The sequence below is a fragment of the Rutidosis leptorrhynchoides genome, chromosome 7, assembly GCF_046630445.1.
Source record: "Rutidosis leptorrhynchoides isolate AG116_Rl617_1_P2 chromosome 7, CSIRO_AGI_Rlap_v1, whole genome shotgun sequence".
In the NCBI taxonomy this organism is placed as follows: domain Eukaryota; kingdom Viridiplantae; phylum Streptophyta; class Magnoliopsida; order Asterales; family Asteraceae; genus Rutidosis; species Rutidosis leptorrhynchoides.
This window is the reverse complement of record NC_092339.1, coordinates 46,596,615-46,614,208: the sequence shown is the minus strand read 5'-3', so window position 1 is coordinate 46,614,208 and position 17,594 is coordinate 46,596,615. Positions and strand designations below refer to the sequence as shown.

Here is a 17,594-nt window from a genome sequence, read left to right as displayed (position 1 = left end):
AGTGGAATTTGAGTAGTATAAATAAGGATCGATGAATGTAAATCAAATGTACCAAAAAATTATAATATACTCTCTCCCTCTCTTTTATCTTCTAATAATCAATAGCCTACAGTCAAGAACCAGACCACTAAAGGTAGTTATACTGCTAAATTATAACACGTTATCAGCACGATTATCTCAACATTTATACTAAATATGGTTGGCCCTGCCACCTAACTAATATATGGTCGGTTATACCACCTAAATGATATATGGTCGACACTGTCACCTAATTTACATTTATGTTATCTAACATTTATTTATGTATACTAACATTTACATTTATGTTATCTAACATTTATTTATGTATACTAACATTTACAGTTATGTTCACTAACATTTATATTTATGTTATATATGGTCGGTTATACCGCCTGAATTATATTTCTGTAATCTAACTCTTATTAACTTCACTAACATTTATATTTATGTTATCTAACATTTATGATTACTTATGCAATTAATCATTATTTATTTCATGCATACTAATGTTTATTTTTATTTGAGCCTTCGAGGTCACACACATATACACCGAGACGTCAAATAAAATATATATATGATGTATATATATTACTCAAGTAACAAAATAGTAAATCGAAATTAATTCATTTACTATTCATATGAATAGTAAATGAAACGAAATTAATTAATTTACTATTCACATGAAAGTGACATGATAGAAATTATTAATTATAAGTTACATAACATACCCCTAAAGTATTTGAAAAATACGACTTTTTAAATACATAAGATTTTCAAAATCAACAAGTTGATAAATTGATCTCATATATATACTCCGTATCTTTTTGAAAGATTTTGTCTTTTGTTTTTTTTTTTCTTTACGTATGATATAAAAAAAAATCTTGTCCTTTATATTACTCATACGCGTTTTGATATAGTGACTTTATTCGTTAACGTCAACTAACGACGTTACAACGGTCATATATACATAACGATTGTTAACGTCAACTGACGACGTTACAACAACTATATTTTTCAAATATAAATTAAACATCCTCGTTTTCACATTTTCACAAATCAATCTTCATTTTCTCAAATTACTACTCTCAAATTTTTTTTTAAAAAAGATGATTAACTCAAGGATGATTTTTCCTACTGTATTGGTCATAATAGCTATCATCCTTGTTGCTTGTACACCATTAGATGAACCTATATTTTATCCTTCCCTTATGATTTTATTATTTGTAATCATACCATTATTCCTTTGTGTTGCTACTTATGAATCTAAACTAATTCTATTTTCATGTTGTTATTTGTCTATGAAAAAAATTGATTATGATTATGATTTATGTTGTTCATCTTTCTGAAAATAGAAAATGTCAAACTTATCAAAGCTTGAGTTTGATGCCTTAGACGTATCGGGAACAAACTACACATCATGGGTTATGGACGTAGAAATAAATCTTGGATCATTGGGTATTCTAGAAACTTTAAAAGAAAACAATACTTGTTCCGATCAAGATAAATTAAAATCAATTGCTTTTATTCGCAAACATATTGATACCACCTTAAAACATATGTTTCTCACTATCAAAGATCCACATGTTTTATGGGAAAGTATCAAGAGTAGATTCAATAATCAAAAGGAAATATTTCTCCCAGCTGCGAGGGAAGAATGGAGAAATCTAAGGTTCCAAGATTTCAAAAGGGTAAGTGAATACAGCTCGGCCATGTTCAAGATCCGTTCAAAGCTTCAATTCTGTGGTCAAGAAATAAGTGATGCTGATATGATGGAGAAAACTTTCTCCACAATGCATTCTGCAAACATAACTGTTCAAGAAAATTTAAGATTGCAGAATTATAAAACTTTTTCCAAACTTCAAACTTATCTCTTAGTTGCAGAAGTTAATAAAGAATTACTGATGAAAAATCAAGAATCTCGTCCTACCGGTGCGCTAGCATTTCCTGAAGCTAATGTTATTAACAATAATAATATTAAAAGAAGAAATGCACATGGACGAGGGCGTGGACAAGGTCGTAGCCATATTGGCCAAAACCATCATCATGAAAATTACCATAACAATAATAAAAATCATAATTATGTTCGAAATTACCCTTATGGTAATGGTCGTGGTGGTGGTCGTGGTCATGGTCGTGGTGGTCGTGGTCGTGGACAAAGAAATAATAATCCACAAAATTATAAAATCCAAACACCATACAATCCCACAAATCACAATGTTGAAGAAGGCTCTTCAAAGAATGTTGAAGATTCTTGTTACCGATGTGGTAAAATTGGCCACTGGTCTAAAAACTGCCGAACAAATCAACATTCTGTTAATCGGTATCAAGAATCCCTAAAGGGAAAAGGAAAAGAAGCAAATCTTGTGGATGACCTTGATACAAAAATCACTGAACCAACTTGTGACTACTTTAATGAATAAATTTCTAATATCTATATATATAGATATCCTATTATATGTTCTCGTTAAATAAATGGTTGTAGATTTTCAATCTACACCATATCTAGTTTACTACATATTTCCTTATTATATGCTATCGTTTGTAACATGTTTTGAATGTAATATATTGATGAATTATGTACTCATTATTTGTTTCTCATATTTTTTTTTTTTTTGAAGTTCACGATGTATACTGCCGGAGTAAGAAATCAGTCAAATGGTGGAGATATTTGTATTGCAGACAGTGGTGCTACTCACACCATACTCAAATCAAAAAAATATTTCACAGACTTGAAAGCAACGGAAGGAACTATACATACTATATCAGGTCCTGTGGACTTAATAAAAGGAATGAGAAAGGCAAAATTCATGTTACCAAATGGTACGAATTTTATGATAAATAATGCCTTATTTTCTCCCATGTCAAAGAGAAATTTGTTAAGTTTCTCTGACATATACCAAAATGGATATGATTATCAGTCAGTGACAACAGAAAATGAAAAATATTTAAGTATCACTGACAAGAATCGTGTAATTGAAAAACTACCAAGACTTCATTCTGGTTTACATTATACACATATAAATGTACCTGAAGTAAATATGGTAGTTAAAGAAAAATCATGTGATCCTGTAATGATCAGTTTGTGGCATGAGAGATTAGGCCACCCAGGATCAACAATGATGAAACAAATAATACAAAATACACATGGACATCCATTGACGGATCAAAGGATCCCTTATGATGCACTTATCCCATGTACATCATGCTCACTTGGAAAGTTGATAATAAGACCATCACCTCTTAAGGTTGAAAAAGAATCACCAATGTTTCTTGAAAGAATTCAAGGTGATATATGTGGACCAATTCATCCACCATGTGGACCATTTAGATATTTTATGGTTCTAATAGACGCATCTAGTAGATGGTCTCATGTTTGTCTATTATCAAGTCGAAATATGGCATTTGCAAAATTTCTTGCTCAAATTATTAAATTGAGAGCACATTTCCCTGATTATACTATTAAAAGGGTGAGACTAGATAATTGTAGTGACCCGTACTTTTCCATGTTTATATATATTAATTGAGATTGATATTTACATGATTAAATGTTTCCAACATGTTAAGCAATCAAACTTGTTAAGACTTGATTAATTGAAATATGTTTCATATAGACAATTGACCACCCAAGTTGACCGGTGATTCACGAACGTTAAAACTTGTAAAAACTATATGATGACATATATATGGATATATATATATAGTTAACATGATACTATGATAAGTAAACATATCATTAAGTATATTAACAATGAACTACTTATGTAAAAACAAGACTACTAACTTAATGATTTTTAAACGAGACATATATGTAACGATTATCGTTGTAAAGACATTTAATGTATATATATCATATTAAGAGATATTCATACATGATAATATCATGATAATATAATAATTTAAAATCTCATTTGATATTATAAACATTGGGTTAACAACATTTAACAAGATCGTTAACCTAAAGGTTTCAAAACAACACTTACATGTAACGACTAACGATGACTTAACGACTCAGTTAAAATGTATATACAGGTAGTGTTTTAATATGTATTTATACACTTTTGAAAGACTTCAATACACTTATCAAAATACTTCTACTTAACAAAAATGCTTACAATTACATCCTCGTTCAGTTTCATCAACAATTCTACTCGTATGCACCCGTATTCGTACTCGTACAATACACAGCTTTTAGATGTATGTACTATTGGTATATACACTCCAATGATCAGCTCTTAGCAGTCCATGTGAGTCACCTAACACATGTGGGAACCATCATTTGGCAACTAGCATGAAATATCTCATAAAATTACAAAAATATGAGTAATCATTCATGACTTATTTACATGAAAACAAAATTACATATCCTTTATATCTAATCCATACACCAACGACCAAAAACACCTACAAACACTTTAATTCTTCAATTTTCTTCATCTAATTGATCTCTCTCAAGTTCTATCTTCAAGTTCTAAGTGTTCTTCATATATTCTACAAGTTCTAGTTACATAAAATCAAGAATACTTTCAAGTTTGCTAGCTCACTTCCAATCTTGTAAGGTGATCATCCAACCTCAAGAAATCTTTGTTTGTTACAGTAGGTTATCATTCTAATACAAGGTAATAATCATATTCAAACTTTGGTTCAATTTCTATAACTATAACAATCTTATTTCAAGTGATGATCTTACTTGAACTTGTTTTCGTGTCATGATTCTGCTTCAAGAACTTCGAGCCATCCAAGGATCCGTTGAAGCTAGATCCATTTTTCTCTTTTCCAGTAGGTTTATCCAATTAACTTAAGGTAGTAATGATGTTCATAACATCATTCGATTCATACATATAAAGCTATCTTATTCGAAGGTTTAAACTTGTAATCACTAGAACATAGTTTAGTTAATTCTAAACTTGTTCGCAAACAAAAGTTAATCCTTCTAACTTGACTTTTAAAATCAACTAAACACATGTTCTATATCTATATGATATGCTAACTTAATGATTTAAAACCTGGAAACACGAAAAACACCGTAAAACCGAATTTACGCCGTCGTAGTAACGCCGCGGGCTGTTTTGGGTTAGTTAATTAAAAACTATGATAAACTTTGATTTAAAAGTTGTTATTCTGAGAAAATGATTTTTACTATGAACATGAAACTATATCCAAAAATTATGGTTACACTCAAAGTGGAAGTATGTTTTCTAAAATGGTCATCTAGACGTCGTTCTTTCGACTGAAATGACTACCTTTACAAAAACGACTTGTAACTTATTTTTCCGACTATAAGCCTATACTTTTTCTGTTTAGATTCATAAAATAGAGTTCAATATGAAACCATAGCAATTTGATTCACTCAAAACGGATTTAAAATGAAGAAGTTATGGGTAAAACAAGATTGGATAATTTTTCTCATTTTAGCTACGTGAAAATTGGTAACAAATCTATTCCAACCATAACTTAATCAACTTGTATTGTATATTATGTAATCTTGAGATACCATAGACACGTATACAATGTTTCGACCTATCATGTCGACACATCTATATATATTTCGAAACAACCATAGACACTCTATATGTGAATGTTGGAGTTAGCTATACAGGGTTGAGGTTGATTCCAAAATATATATAGTTTGAGTTGTGATCAATACTGAGATACGTATACACTGGGTCGTGGATTGATTCAAGATAATATTTATCGATTTATTTCTGTACATCTAACTGTGGACAACTAGTTGTAGGTTACTAACGAGGACAGCTGACTTAATAAACTTAAAACATCAAAATATATTAAAAGTGTTGTAAATATATTTTGAACATACTTTGATATATATGTATATATTGTTATAGGTTCGTGAATCAACCAGTGGCCAAGTCTTACTTCCCGACGAAGTAAAAATCTGTGAAAGTGAGTTATAGTCCCACTTTTAAAATCTAATATTTTTGGGATGAGAATACATGCAGGTTTTATAAATGATTTACAAAATAGACACAAGTACGTGAAACTACATTCTATGGTTGAATTATCAAAATCGAATATGCCCCTTTTTATTAAGTCTGGTAATCTAAGAATTAGGGAACAGACACCCTAATTGACGCGAATCCTAAAGATAGATCTATTGGGCCTAACAAACCCCATCCAAAGTACCGGATGCTTTAGTACTTCGAAATTTATATCATATCCGAAGGGTGTCCCGGAATGATGGGGATATTCTTATATATGCATCTTGTTAATGTCGGTTACCAGGTGTTCACCATATGAATGATTTTTATCTCTATGTATGGGATGTGTATTGAAATATGAAATCTTGTGGTCTATTATTATGATTTGATATATATAGGTTAAACCTATAACTCACTAACATTTTTGTTGACGTTTTAAGCATGTTTATTATCAGGTGATTATTAAGAGCTTCCGCTATCGCATACTTAAATAAGGACGAGATTTGGAGTCCATGATTGTATGATATTGTGTAAAAACTGCATTCAAGAAACTTATTTTGTTGTAACATATTTGTATTGTAAACCATTATGTAATGGTCGTGTGTAAACAGGATATTTTAGATTATCATTATTTGATAATCTACGTAAAGCTTTTTAAACCTTTATTGATGAAATAAAGGTTATGGTTTGTTTTAAAATGAATGCATTCTTTGAAAAACGTCTCATATAGAGGTCAAAACCTCGCAACGAAATCAATTAATATGGAACGTTTTTAATCAATAAGAACGGGACATTTCAATAATGCCGGTGAGTTTACGTCTCAAGCATTTAATAACTTTTGCATGTCTATTGGGATTATTGTTGAACATCCCGTTGCCCATGTGCATACACAAAATGGTTTAGCTGAATCATTAATTAAACGATTGCAGCTAATAGCTAGACCATTGATAATGCGAACAAAACTCCCAGTATATGTATGGGGCCATGCAATTTTGCATGCTGCATCATTGATTCACATTAGACCAAGTGCAAGTCATACATATTCTCCCTTGCAACTTGCTTTTGGCCATCAGCCAAATATTTCTCACCTTAGAACATTTGGTTGTGCGGTTTATGTCCCTATCGCACCACCACAACGCACTAAAATGGGTCCTCAAAGAAGGATGGGAATATATGTTGGATATGAAACATCTTCAATAATAAGATATATTGAACCCATGACGGGTGATGTTTTTACAGCACGTTTTGCTGATTGTCACTTTAATAAAACATTATTCCCTAGATTAGGGGGAGAAATAAAAAATAAAGAAAATGATGTTTCATGGTGTGAACCTCAATTAATGTATCTTGATCCTCGCATAAAAGAATGCGAGACCGAAGTTCAAAAAATAATGCATATGCAAGAACTTGTGAATATATTGATGCATTTACAGATACAAAAAGAGTGACTAAATCATATATACCAGCAGCAAATGCTCCAGCTCGAATTGAAATTCCAAAAACTGGCAATAATGTCATTCTTGAGTCTTTGCCACGCCAAAAACGTGGGAGACCAATTGGTTCCAAAGATAAAAATCCTCGAAAAAGAAAATCAGCTGATAATAAGGTAAAAGAAAGTGTTCAAGAAGAACTACAAATCAATACTCCTTCTGCAGAGGAGATTGATGATGTCAATACGGAATTTTCAATCAATTATGCACATTCAAAAATATTATGGAACCGAAATGAAATGAAAAATCTTGATGAGATATTTTCATATAATGTTGCATATGACATCATGAATGATGATGATGATCCAGAATCAAAATCTGTCATGGAATGTCAAAATAGACATGATTGGGATCATTGGAAAGGAGCAATACGAGCCGAATTTGAATCGCTCAATAAAAGAAAAGTTTTCGGATCTATCATTCTCACACCTAAAGATGTGAAACCTGTGGGATATAGATGGGTTTTTGTGCGAAAAAGAAATGAGAAAAATGAAGTTACAAGGTATAAAGCTAGACTTGTAGCTCAAGGTTTTTCTCAAAGACCAGGAATTGATTATGAGGAAACTTATTCTCCTGTTATGGATGCAATTACTTTTAGATACTTAATCAGCCTGGCAGTTTCTAAAAATTTAGAAATGCATCTTATGGATGTTGTGACTGCTTATCTTTATGGATCACTTGATAGTGATATATATATGAAGATACCTGAAGGATTTAAGGTATCAGAAGCAACCAATGCAAAACCCAAAGAAATGTACTCAATCAAGTTACAAAGGTCTTTATATGGGTTGAAACAATCGGGTTGCATGTGGTATAAACGATTAAGTGATTACTTGATAAGCAAAGGGTATACTAATAATCTTATTTGCCCATGTGTTTTCATTAAGAAAACAACATCCGGATATGTGATCATAGCTGTTTATGTTGATGATCTTAATATCATAGGTACAAATAAAGAGATCCATGAAGCCATTCAACTTCTAAAGAAAGAATTTGAAATGAAAGATCTCGGAAAAACCAAGTATTGCCTTGGTTTACAAATTGAACATATGCCTAATGGTTTACTTGTACATCAAACAACATATACTGAAAAGATTTTAAAACATTTTAATATGGACAAGGCAAAACCATTAAGTACTCCTATGGTTGTTAGATCACTTAATGTTGACACTGATCCATTTCGTCCCTGTGAAGACCATGAAGATATCCTGGGACCAGAAGTACCATATCTTAGTGCAATTGGAGCTCTTATGTATCTTACAAATTGTACAAGACCTGATATTTCTTTTGCAGTTAATTTGTTGGCAAGGTTCAGCTCAGCTCCTACCAAAAGACACTGGAATGGGATCAAACACATATTTCGATACCTTCGAGGAACTACTGATTTAGGATTATTTTATTCTAACGAATCAAAACAAGATTTGGTTGGTTATGCAGATGCAGGTTATTTATCTGATCCACATAAAGCTAAATCTCAAAATGGATATGTATTCCTAAATGGAGGTACCGCAATATCATGGCGTTCTCAAAAACAAACACTTGTTGCAACATCATCAAATCATGCCGAAGTGATTGCATTACATGAAGCTACTCGGGAATGTTTTTGGTTGAGATCAATGACACAATTCATTACTGATTCTTGTGGACTGGAACGCAATAAAAGTCCAACAACTATCTATGAAGATAATGCAGCTTGCATAGCACAGATGAAAGAAGGGTATATCAAAAGTGACCGAACAAAACACATACCTCCTAGATTCTTCTCATACACTCAAAATCTCATTAAGGACAACCAGATTGAAATGAGATATGTGCAGTCCAGTAAAAACTCTGCTGATCTTTTCACGAAAGCACTTCCAACTGCTATTTTCAGAACACACGTTCATAACATTGGCATGAGACATGTTCAAAAGATGTAACAACTGAAGCAATGTCTACTTGAGGGGGAGTCAACACCATGCTGCACTCTTTTTCCCTTAGCTAAAGTTTTTTCCCACTGGGTTTTCTTTAGCAAGGTTTTTAACGAGGCAGTAACTTATAGTTGATCTCCAACAAAATAAAATTGTCGTCCAAGGGGGAGTGTTATAAGACATAAAAAAGTGGCCGACAAATTTGTACATAAAGTCAAAAAGCAAATCCTATTTGATATCTCATGAATGAATTGTACAGTGGAATTTGAGTAGTATAAATAAGGATCGATGAATGTAAATCAAATGTACCAAAAATTATAATATACTCTCTCCCTCTCTTTTATCTTCTAATAATCAATAGTCTACAGTCAAGAACCAGACCACTAAAGGTAGTTATACTGCTAAATTATAACAGATAACAATTTAAAGGGTTTCTCATACTATAAAAAATAATGATGAATTTTAGTGGCTCATACTATTAAACTACAAAAATTTTTTTTTTTTTTTTTGAAAAGCAATCGGTATATTATATATATATATATATAAATATAGACTATTTACATGGGGATGCTTGAGTGGCCGCACTGTACAAAGCCAAACTCAAAGCAAATACACAAAATGCAGCTCAAGAAGCCACATCACAGCTCGAAAATGGTTACATTGGATACAATACAGTCAATACAAAACGATGGACACAAAAAACTGCCAGGAGATGTCTTCTTAACCCGGATCCAAGTTGTTAATGTTAGGAAAACCCAATTTGCTCGGATTTAAAAGCCATTGGTGCCACTCAAGGATCTTTTTTCTCGAGCGGTTATTGATCCATTCAAAAGTTTTGATTTGAACCTCGTTGACGATTTTGGAGGACGACCAAGCATCGTTACGAAAAACCTTTTGATTTCTATTTTTCCAAATAAGATATCCCGTGACCCATTCGATTGTTTGCCATATTTTCTTACTTTGTCCCGAAAGCCCACCGTATCCGATACCTAAAAACAGATTGTCGAAGTTTGTGCTAGGAGGTGCAGTCGTTCCCCCCCACCTATACACACCGTCCCATATTTCTTTCGCGTATTTGCATGATAAGATGGCGTGTTCCACCGTTTCAACAACATCGCAACACATGGGACATAGAAGAGAATCAAATTCAATACCACGTTTGTTTAGTTCAAGCCTGACCGAGATTCTTCTCTTCATCGATCTCCACACAAAGATGCCTATCTTTTGAGGCAGAAGGTTGTTTCGAAGTGTCACTTGTGCCAAGGAGTTTCTTGATATTATCAACTCATCAATTTTTTGACTAACAATTTTTGAGATGTACGTACCATTTTTTCCCAGATTACAAACCCAAGAGCTGATACCATTACCAATTTTTGCATTTGACCCAATCAGATTAGACATATGTTCAAGTTCGCCCAACAGTCTGCCCACAAGTGGTCTGCACCAGTTCCATGAGAAGATCCAGTCTCCGTTAACGCATTGAACTCTGTCTTTTATCGATATTCCTTTGTCAGCCTCTAACCTGTATAGCCTCGGAAACAAATCTTTGAGATAAGATCCACCGATCCATGAGTCTTCCCAAAAGGATAAGTCATGCCCATCACCTATCTTTCTTTCGAAAGACGAGTTAATGTCAAGACCAAGATTACACATATCAGACCCTAGTTTAATGATGTTTCGCCAAGTGGAGCAACGTTTCAGCAAAGGATTATTAATATCCTGACCCAACCCCCCATCCCTCCCGTATATGCTTTTTATCACGTTGACCCATAGAGAATCTTGTTCTACCCGAAAACGCCACCACCATTTTCCCATCAAAGCCCAATTTTTAGATTTTAGTGACCCAACATTTAACCCGCCCTCCCCGTATGGTAGTAAGATAGAATCCCATTTGACCCACGATAGTTTAGATTCATCCCCTGACACACCCCAAAAAAACTTACAGCGCATACTCTCGAGAAGGTTGATGACGCATGAGGGAGCACGAAACAAAGAGAAGTAATACAGTGGTATACTACTAAGCACCGATTTAATAAGAGTCAACCGACCCCCAAATGACATTGATCGTGCCTTCCAATCCGATAATCTTTTGCTTATTTTTTCAATCACACCGTTCCATGCCTCTTTTCGATGCATTTTTTGGCCGATTGGCATGCCAAGGTAAGTGAATGGGAAGCTACCAACATTACAACCAAATCTAGTAGCCAAGGACTCAATATCAGATTGTACAACCCCCACCCCATAAAGGGAACTTTTGCACATGTTAATCTTTAATCCAGAGGCTTTTTCAAAACATGCAAGCATTTTGTGAACATTAACCACATTAGTTTTACTCCAATCGCCAAAAAAGATTGTATCGTCGGCAAACTGTAAATGAGAGATGTTGACCCTTTTTGAACCGATTCCAACTCCCCTTATCAGACCCTCTCTAATCGCAATGTTAGCTAGAATATTTAACCCCTCGCTAGCAATAATAAAAAGATAAGGGGAAAGAGGATCACCATGGCGAACACCCTTTTGTAGATGAAACTCTTTTGTGGGTGAGCCGTTGACTAATACAGAGATACATGCCGAACGAAAACATGCCTCCATCCATTTTATCCATTTAAGCCCGAATCCCATATTGCTCAAGATGTAAAATAAGAACCTCCAACGCACACAATCAAATGCCTTCTCAAAGTCAATCTTAAATATAAAGCATTTAGAGTTCCTTCTTTTAACATCGTCAACGAGCTCGTTCGCGATAAGAATACTGTCGAGGATAGACCTACCTTTAACGAAAGCACTCTGTTCGATACCGATGAGTTTATAAATGACCCCACGTAACCGAATCGAAAGGATTTTTGAGATTATTTTGTAATAACTACCGATTAGGCTTATCGGACGGTAATCACGAAGACTGATAGGGTCTTTTTTCTTGGGGATCAGGGTAATAAACGAGGAATTACATCCTGCTGATATCTCACAACGTTCCCAAAACCAATGAAGGGCCTTCATCAGATCGTCTTTTAAAAGTCCCCAAAACTTGCGGTAAAACTTAAAATTGAAACCATCCGGTCCTGGAGCTTTTGAAGGACCGCATTCTTTGACCGCTTCCCACACTTCTTCTTCTTTAAAAGGAGCCTCTAAGGCAGCCGCATCATCAGGAGAAATCTTAAATGTTTCAAACCCGCTGAAGCCGAATCCTCTTGAGTCGTGATCTTCATAGAAAGATTTAAAGTAATTGAAAATTCCTTCTTTGATGAAATTAGGTTCCTCTTGCCATAGACCATCGATGTGTAATCCACGAATATTGTTTTTGTTGTTCCTTCTCTTGATTACAGAATGAAAGAAACGTGAGTTTTCGTCACCTTCAATTGACCATTTGATTCGTGCTTTTTGCCTCAACATGTTGCGTTTGTCACTGTCTTTGTCTAACCATTTTCCTCTAGCTAAGAGCCATTTACTTCTCTCATAAATTTCTACAAACGAGGTTCTATAATTATATTTAATAGTGTTCTATACATATTTAGTACGTATACATATTTAGTACGGAGTACCATTTTGTAAAAAAAAAAAAAAAAAAAAAAAAACACAAAATTAGTGGGTCACTAATTTAATGCAGAATCAATTTTTTCAATTTTTTAGAGTGACGCCAAGAATTGCCAATACATACGGCAGTATTTCTACTATTTGTAGAGTCTAGACAATATGAATCCTCATATTACTATATTATCTAATATATAAAAATGGTGAATAGTAACTAAGAGTATTTTCGTCCTCTTACCTTTTTTTATTCTAATTAAATTTTACTACACCAATAAAGATCCCCAGACTTTTTTCAAATATTCAAATCGACCCTTCAAATAGGTGGTAAAGTGTCAAATAACTATTTTCATAAAAAAACTTAAATAAACTCCACCCAAATATTCAACGGGTCATATCTTCTCACTCGCAACGAGTTAAATTTTTCCGACACCATCGTTAAACTCGAAATAATTTTAGGAACACAACGTCACTAACTATACGCAAAACAGACGTTTTTTAAAAAACGCTAAATATTTAGGGTATTTTTCATACACGTTGATTTTGCGTTAAATTTTTAAAAGTCGATAATTACATAGCTAAACGCGGAGATGGACATATATTTTAAATTTAAAATAATCTTTAAATCTTTCACGGGTTATACCTTTTAGTTCGACTCGAGTTGCGCTTCAACGACATCATTCTTTAGCCACGAAATAATTTTACAAATTAAACGCAATAAAATAAATTGAAAACTGAACCCTCGGCGCGAAGCGATGGTTTAGTTGTTCCCATTTTCTGGAACTTGACGTCATAATGTTTTTATCATACCTTTTTGAGATTTTTAAACTCATTTGTAATTTGTAATTGTAGAGTCAAGAATATGTTGGGCGAATTATCAACATGCCCAACCAGTTTGACATGAAACGTGGCCCAAATTACCTCATTTATAAATTATAAGTATGGGCACCTTTTCAGTCTAACATAGTATAGGTTGGCTATTTGGCTATATACAAATACGTAGTTGACTTGAGTGCATGGGCGGAGCCAGGATTTAACGGATTTAACGACAGGAAATGCATAATAATTAAATACGAAAAAAGTCAATGACTACGTACATAAGTTTATCCAATAACCATACATTTGGTGAACTTGCGGGCATAGCCTAACGGTTCTCCCCATGTACTTTGTGTCATGGGATAGGGAGAGGTCATGAGTTCGATCCTTAGGGATGACATAATTTTCTTTAAAACAATTGAACACCAATAATGGTGGTATATATTGACCCTATAGGGAGGTTTTACCGGATTCGTTCACGGACCCCTACCCGGAACCACTGCCGAATGGATGTGTTCCCGGGTACCGTCGATCGGATTCGGATTTCTGCCCGAAAGTGTGTGTTACGTGCAAATGATGAGGGTCGTTGAAAGAAATGATCTACTGATGCCAAAAAAATCGCCGTTCAAAAAGAAAAAAAAAACATACATTTGGTGATTGTCATTGGTGATATGTTGGCTTGAAAAAATCAAACATTGTTTTTATCGGACCATAATTAAACCTAATATCATTTAAAAATATATTATTGACAGTACTATAACTTGAACATAACCAGAAATTAAAACAAAATTTAAAACAATATAACAAGTTAACAACACAAAAGTTTACAATATTAAAGACTAATAAGTATAATTACACTAAAATAAACACTAGTACGCTTGGCATCTAACTATAAAATATACTAGTGGTCAATGCCCGTGCGTTGCACGTGGCGGATTATTTGTTGGACATGTGAAAGATTGCAACACAAAACAGTTATACAGTTATACAGGTTGCAACTTAAAAGAATTCGTTAATTACAAATTCCAGAGAACGGGAAATAGTTATATGCAACACAGAACTGAAATTGAATTTATTCATATGTATCATAGTCGATAGTAAATGATCGAGAAAACTGCAATGGCAGGATATATTTAGTGCTTCTAGTGCTCCTTTGTGGGCGAGATGCAGTTTCCAAACGCGAAAAATACTTGAGTTGATTTCCTGAAATTAAGTATTGGTAATTACGATGTTAAAGGTACACAGCAGGACGATGAATGTAAAATATATAGATGGATTGGCAACAAACCTGATATAATGTAGACGTGCATTTGAAACAAAAATTATTAGGGTTTTGTTGAATGTTGTGTACATGCACGCAACTCGGCCAGGAACTAATAAAATAGTCAACTATTTTGTTCGAGTGTTGCATGTATATAGGCATAACCAATGTAATAAAAGGTAATATAGTCATTGGTCATTCAATATGCAGCTGAAGTGAAAATTATCAAATTGTTTTGCGTCCAATGTAGTCAAGTTGTCCAAAAATACCAAAAAGTCAACTGTCAGCTGCAACATTTGCATATTTATGGTATAAGAGTTCCTACATACTTGTAAGAAACAAATGTTTAGTTTGGTCAAGCTTTAACATGGGGCCTAGTTCTTATTTTGCAGTTTTTTGTAGAACAGGTTTAAATTGGTTGACCTATGAAAAGGAAATAGCCCTTAGAAATGGAACGAAATCCAATATACTAATTGTATAGTCGATATACATGATGGCATTCTGGGAAATGGCATTTTTAAGATGTGAGTTGGTGGTAGCAGTTGTGCAGGGTAGAAATATACACAAACAGCAAAAAAAAAAAAAAAAAAAAAAAAAAAAAAAAAAGGACAATCAACCCTAAACCGAGATTGTTTCAAATTGCGATTAAATATAGCGGGGTGAGTAAGGTGTTAAGAACAATCAAAGGGAAAAACAAAAACAACATTATTACACACTGGTTTGCTGAGTGGAGAAGCTGACGTGGGATTTATTAGGCGATAGCGTTGACCAAGGAAGACGATGTCAACGAAAGTCAAGTTGTATGGGATGTAGTACTAATAGGATGCCAAAGGTTGAAGTTAGAAATGTGGACACCGGTATTTAAACTGTCACAGGAGTATATCATTGCTAAATGAGACAAAACTAAGTACGTTAGAGTAAGGAAAACAAAATCACATGAATTAAGTAGTAAACACTAATAACTAAAATATGTGTGAATATGTAGAGAGAGGCATAACCTTTATATATTTTATTTTAGGTTGATGAAAGTTTCCTTGTAAACGACATTTCTTGTGTGGTTATGCAGGCTCCCTTCATTTACACTGATCATGACTATTTTAAGACCATCAGGATTTGTGACTCTTGATAGCGCGATGTATAGTTGTTCGTGGCTGAATACCGGTTTCGGCAATTAGATTCCTACAAATTAAAAAGAGGTTTACAATTGAAATAGATGTTTCCATCAGGTATATTCTAAATATGAGAGAACATAAATGGATAAAAAAAAAGGCCCATAACCAGAACATGTAGCCACACAAACCATTAAAAACATGGTACAATTGAAATAGATGTTTCCCTCATCTATATTCTAATACATATACATACACATCACCCAAATTTTATATCATATATTCATTTAAACAATACAAAGAGTATAAACAGGGATTTAGAACCTTCTCATCAGTAGCAATAAACTCAGTGCTCAGGTATTTCCCATACGATGTGTGGGTATCCCATGTGCGGCATATCATGATCCTCACCTCCGCCTCCTTACCAATCTGTAGTTCACGAAGGTACACATAAGTTTTTTGGGTTGCTAGCGCTGTGGAGTTTTCATTAGCTAGTGCCATTGCAATATGTGTTGTTGCTAATAATGCATAATACCATCATATGACCTAACAATTTATAGCCAGCTACCAAACATATTGAATGGCATAGTTACAGAAGATGGAAAGTAAATCAGGAATATGAAAGGGGAAAGTAAACTAATTCCACAAATTAAATATTGGCAGTTACATAGTATGACAGTGGAATTAACTAAATTTATGGAAATCGTTGAATCCAATTAATACAATCTATGCCGACTTTTGAAATCCCAGAACACACAGACGAAATTTGACGGCCAATTACATGTGATTGCAGCCCATTCTGAGCAAGACGATGGAGGAACGGCCGGGATAGCCTTCGTACTTTCTCCAGTGCCGCAGATATTCAATTGATTTGGATCAGATCTTGAATATTAGACATGTAATCGAAGTTGAACGGTGTGAGTGTGGTTGTCGGTTATACAGGGTTGGAGTGGAGGGGTTGATTTTAAATTTCAGTAAACTACAAAAATAAAATAAATAAAAACGGTGTTTATCTATCTAATAAAAAGAAATTTAAAATAAATAAATACGGTGTTTATCTATCTAATAAAAAGAAATTTAATTAAAGTGTCCTATGGTTAAATAGGTGTAAGCTTATTTTGATCCATGGTTAAAGGGTTATCTAAGTAATTAATTGATGGTAAATTCGTTGGGGTAAAGACCTCATTTATGAATTTGGGAGTCAAAATTTATATGTATATAGATACCATCTATAGTTTCTATTAAAATCCTAAAATGATGATGTCATTATTAGGCTAATTCCTTTGTTAAGAAAAAATTAAAAATAAAAAGAAAAAAAATCTAAGCATTATGGGTGATGTCATTAATTTAAATAATTTTGAATTAAAATTAAATCTTATTAATTAATTATTATTGTTAAATCTTATTCATTAATTATTATTATTAAATCTTATTAATAAATATTTTAATTATTAAAATTAAATAATTTAAATTTATTTTAATTAATTATTTTAAATTGAGTACGAGAAGGTATAAAAGCTAGGCAG

At 33.3% G+C, this 17,594-nt stretch overlaps 1 long non-coding RNA gene across 1 annotated transcript; it reads right to left on the bottom strand.

Annotated features, from left to right (window-relative positions):
- Window positions 1-14,728: 14,728 nt before the first annotated feature.
- Window positions 14,729-17,236, bottom strand: LOC139858640 (uncharacterized). Its single transcript, XR_011763018.1, has 3 exons — window positions 16,393-17,236; window positions 15,958-16,138; window positions 14,729-14,901 (listed from the first exon to the last, which is right to left on the bottom strand). It is a non-coding gene; the product is annotated as an uncharacterized lncRNA (long non-coding RNA).
- Window positions 17,237-17,594: the final 358 nt, after the last annotated feature.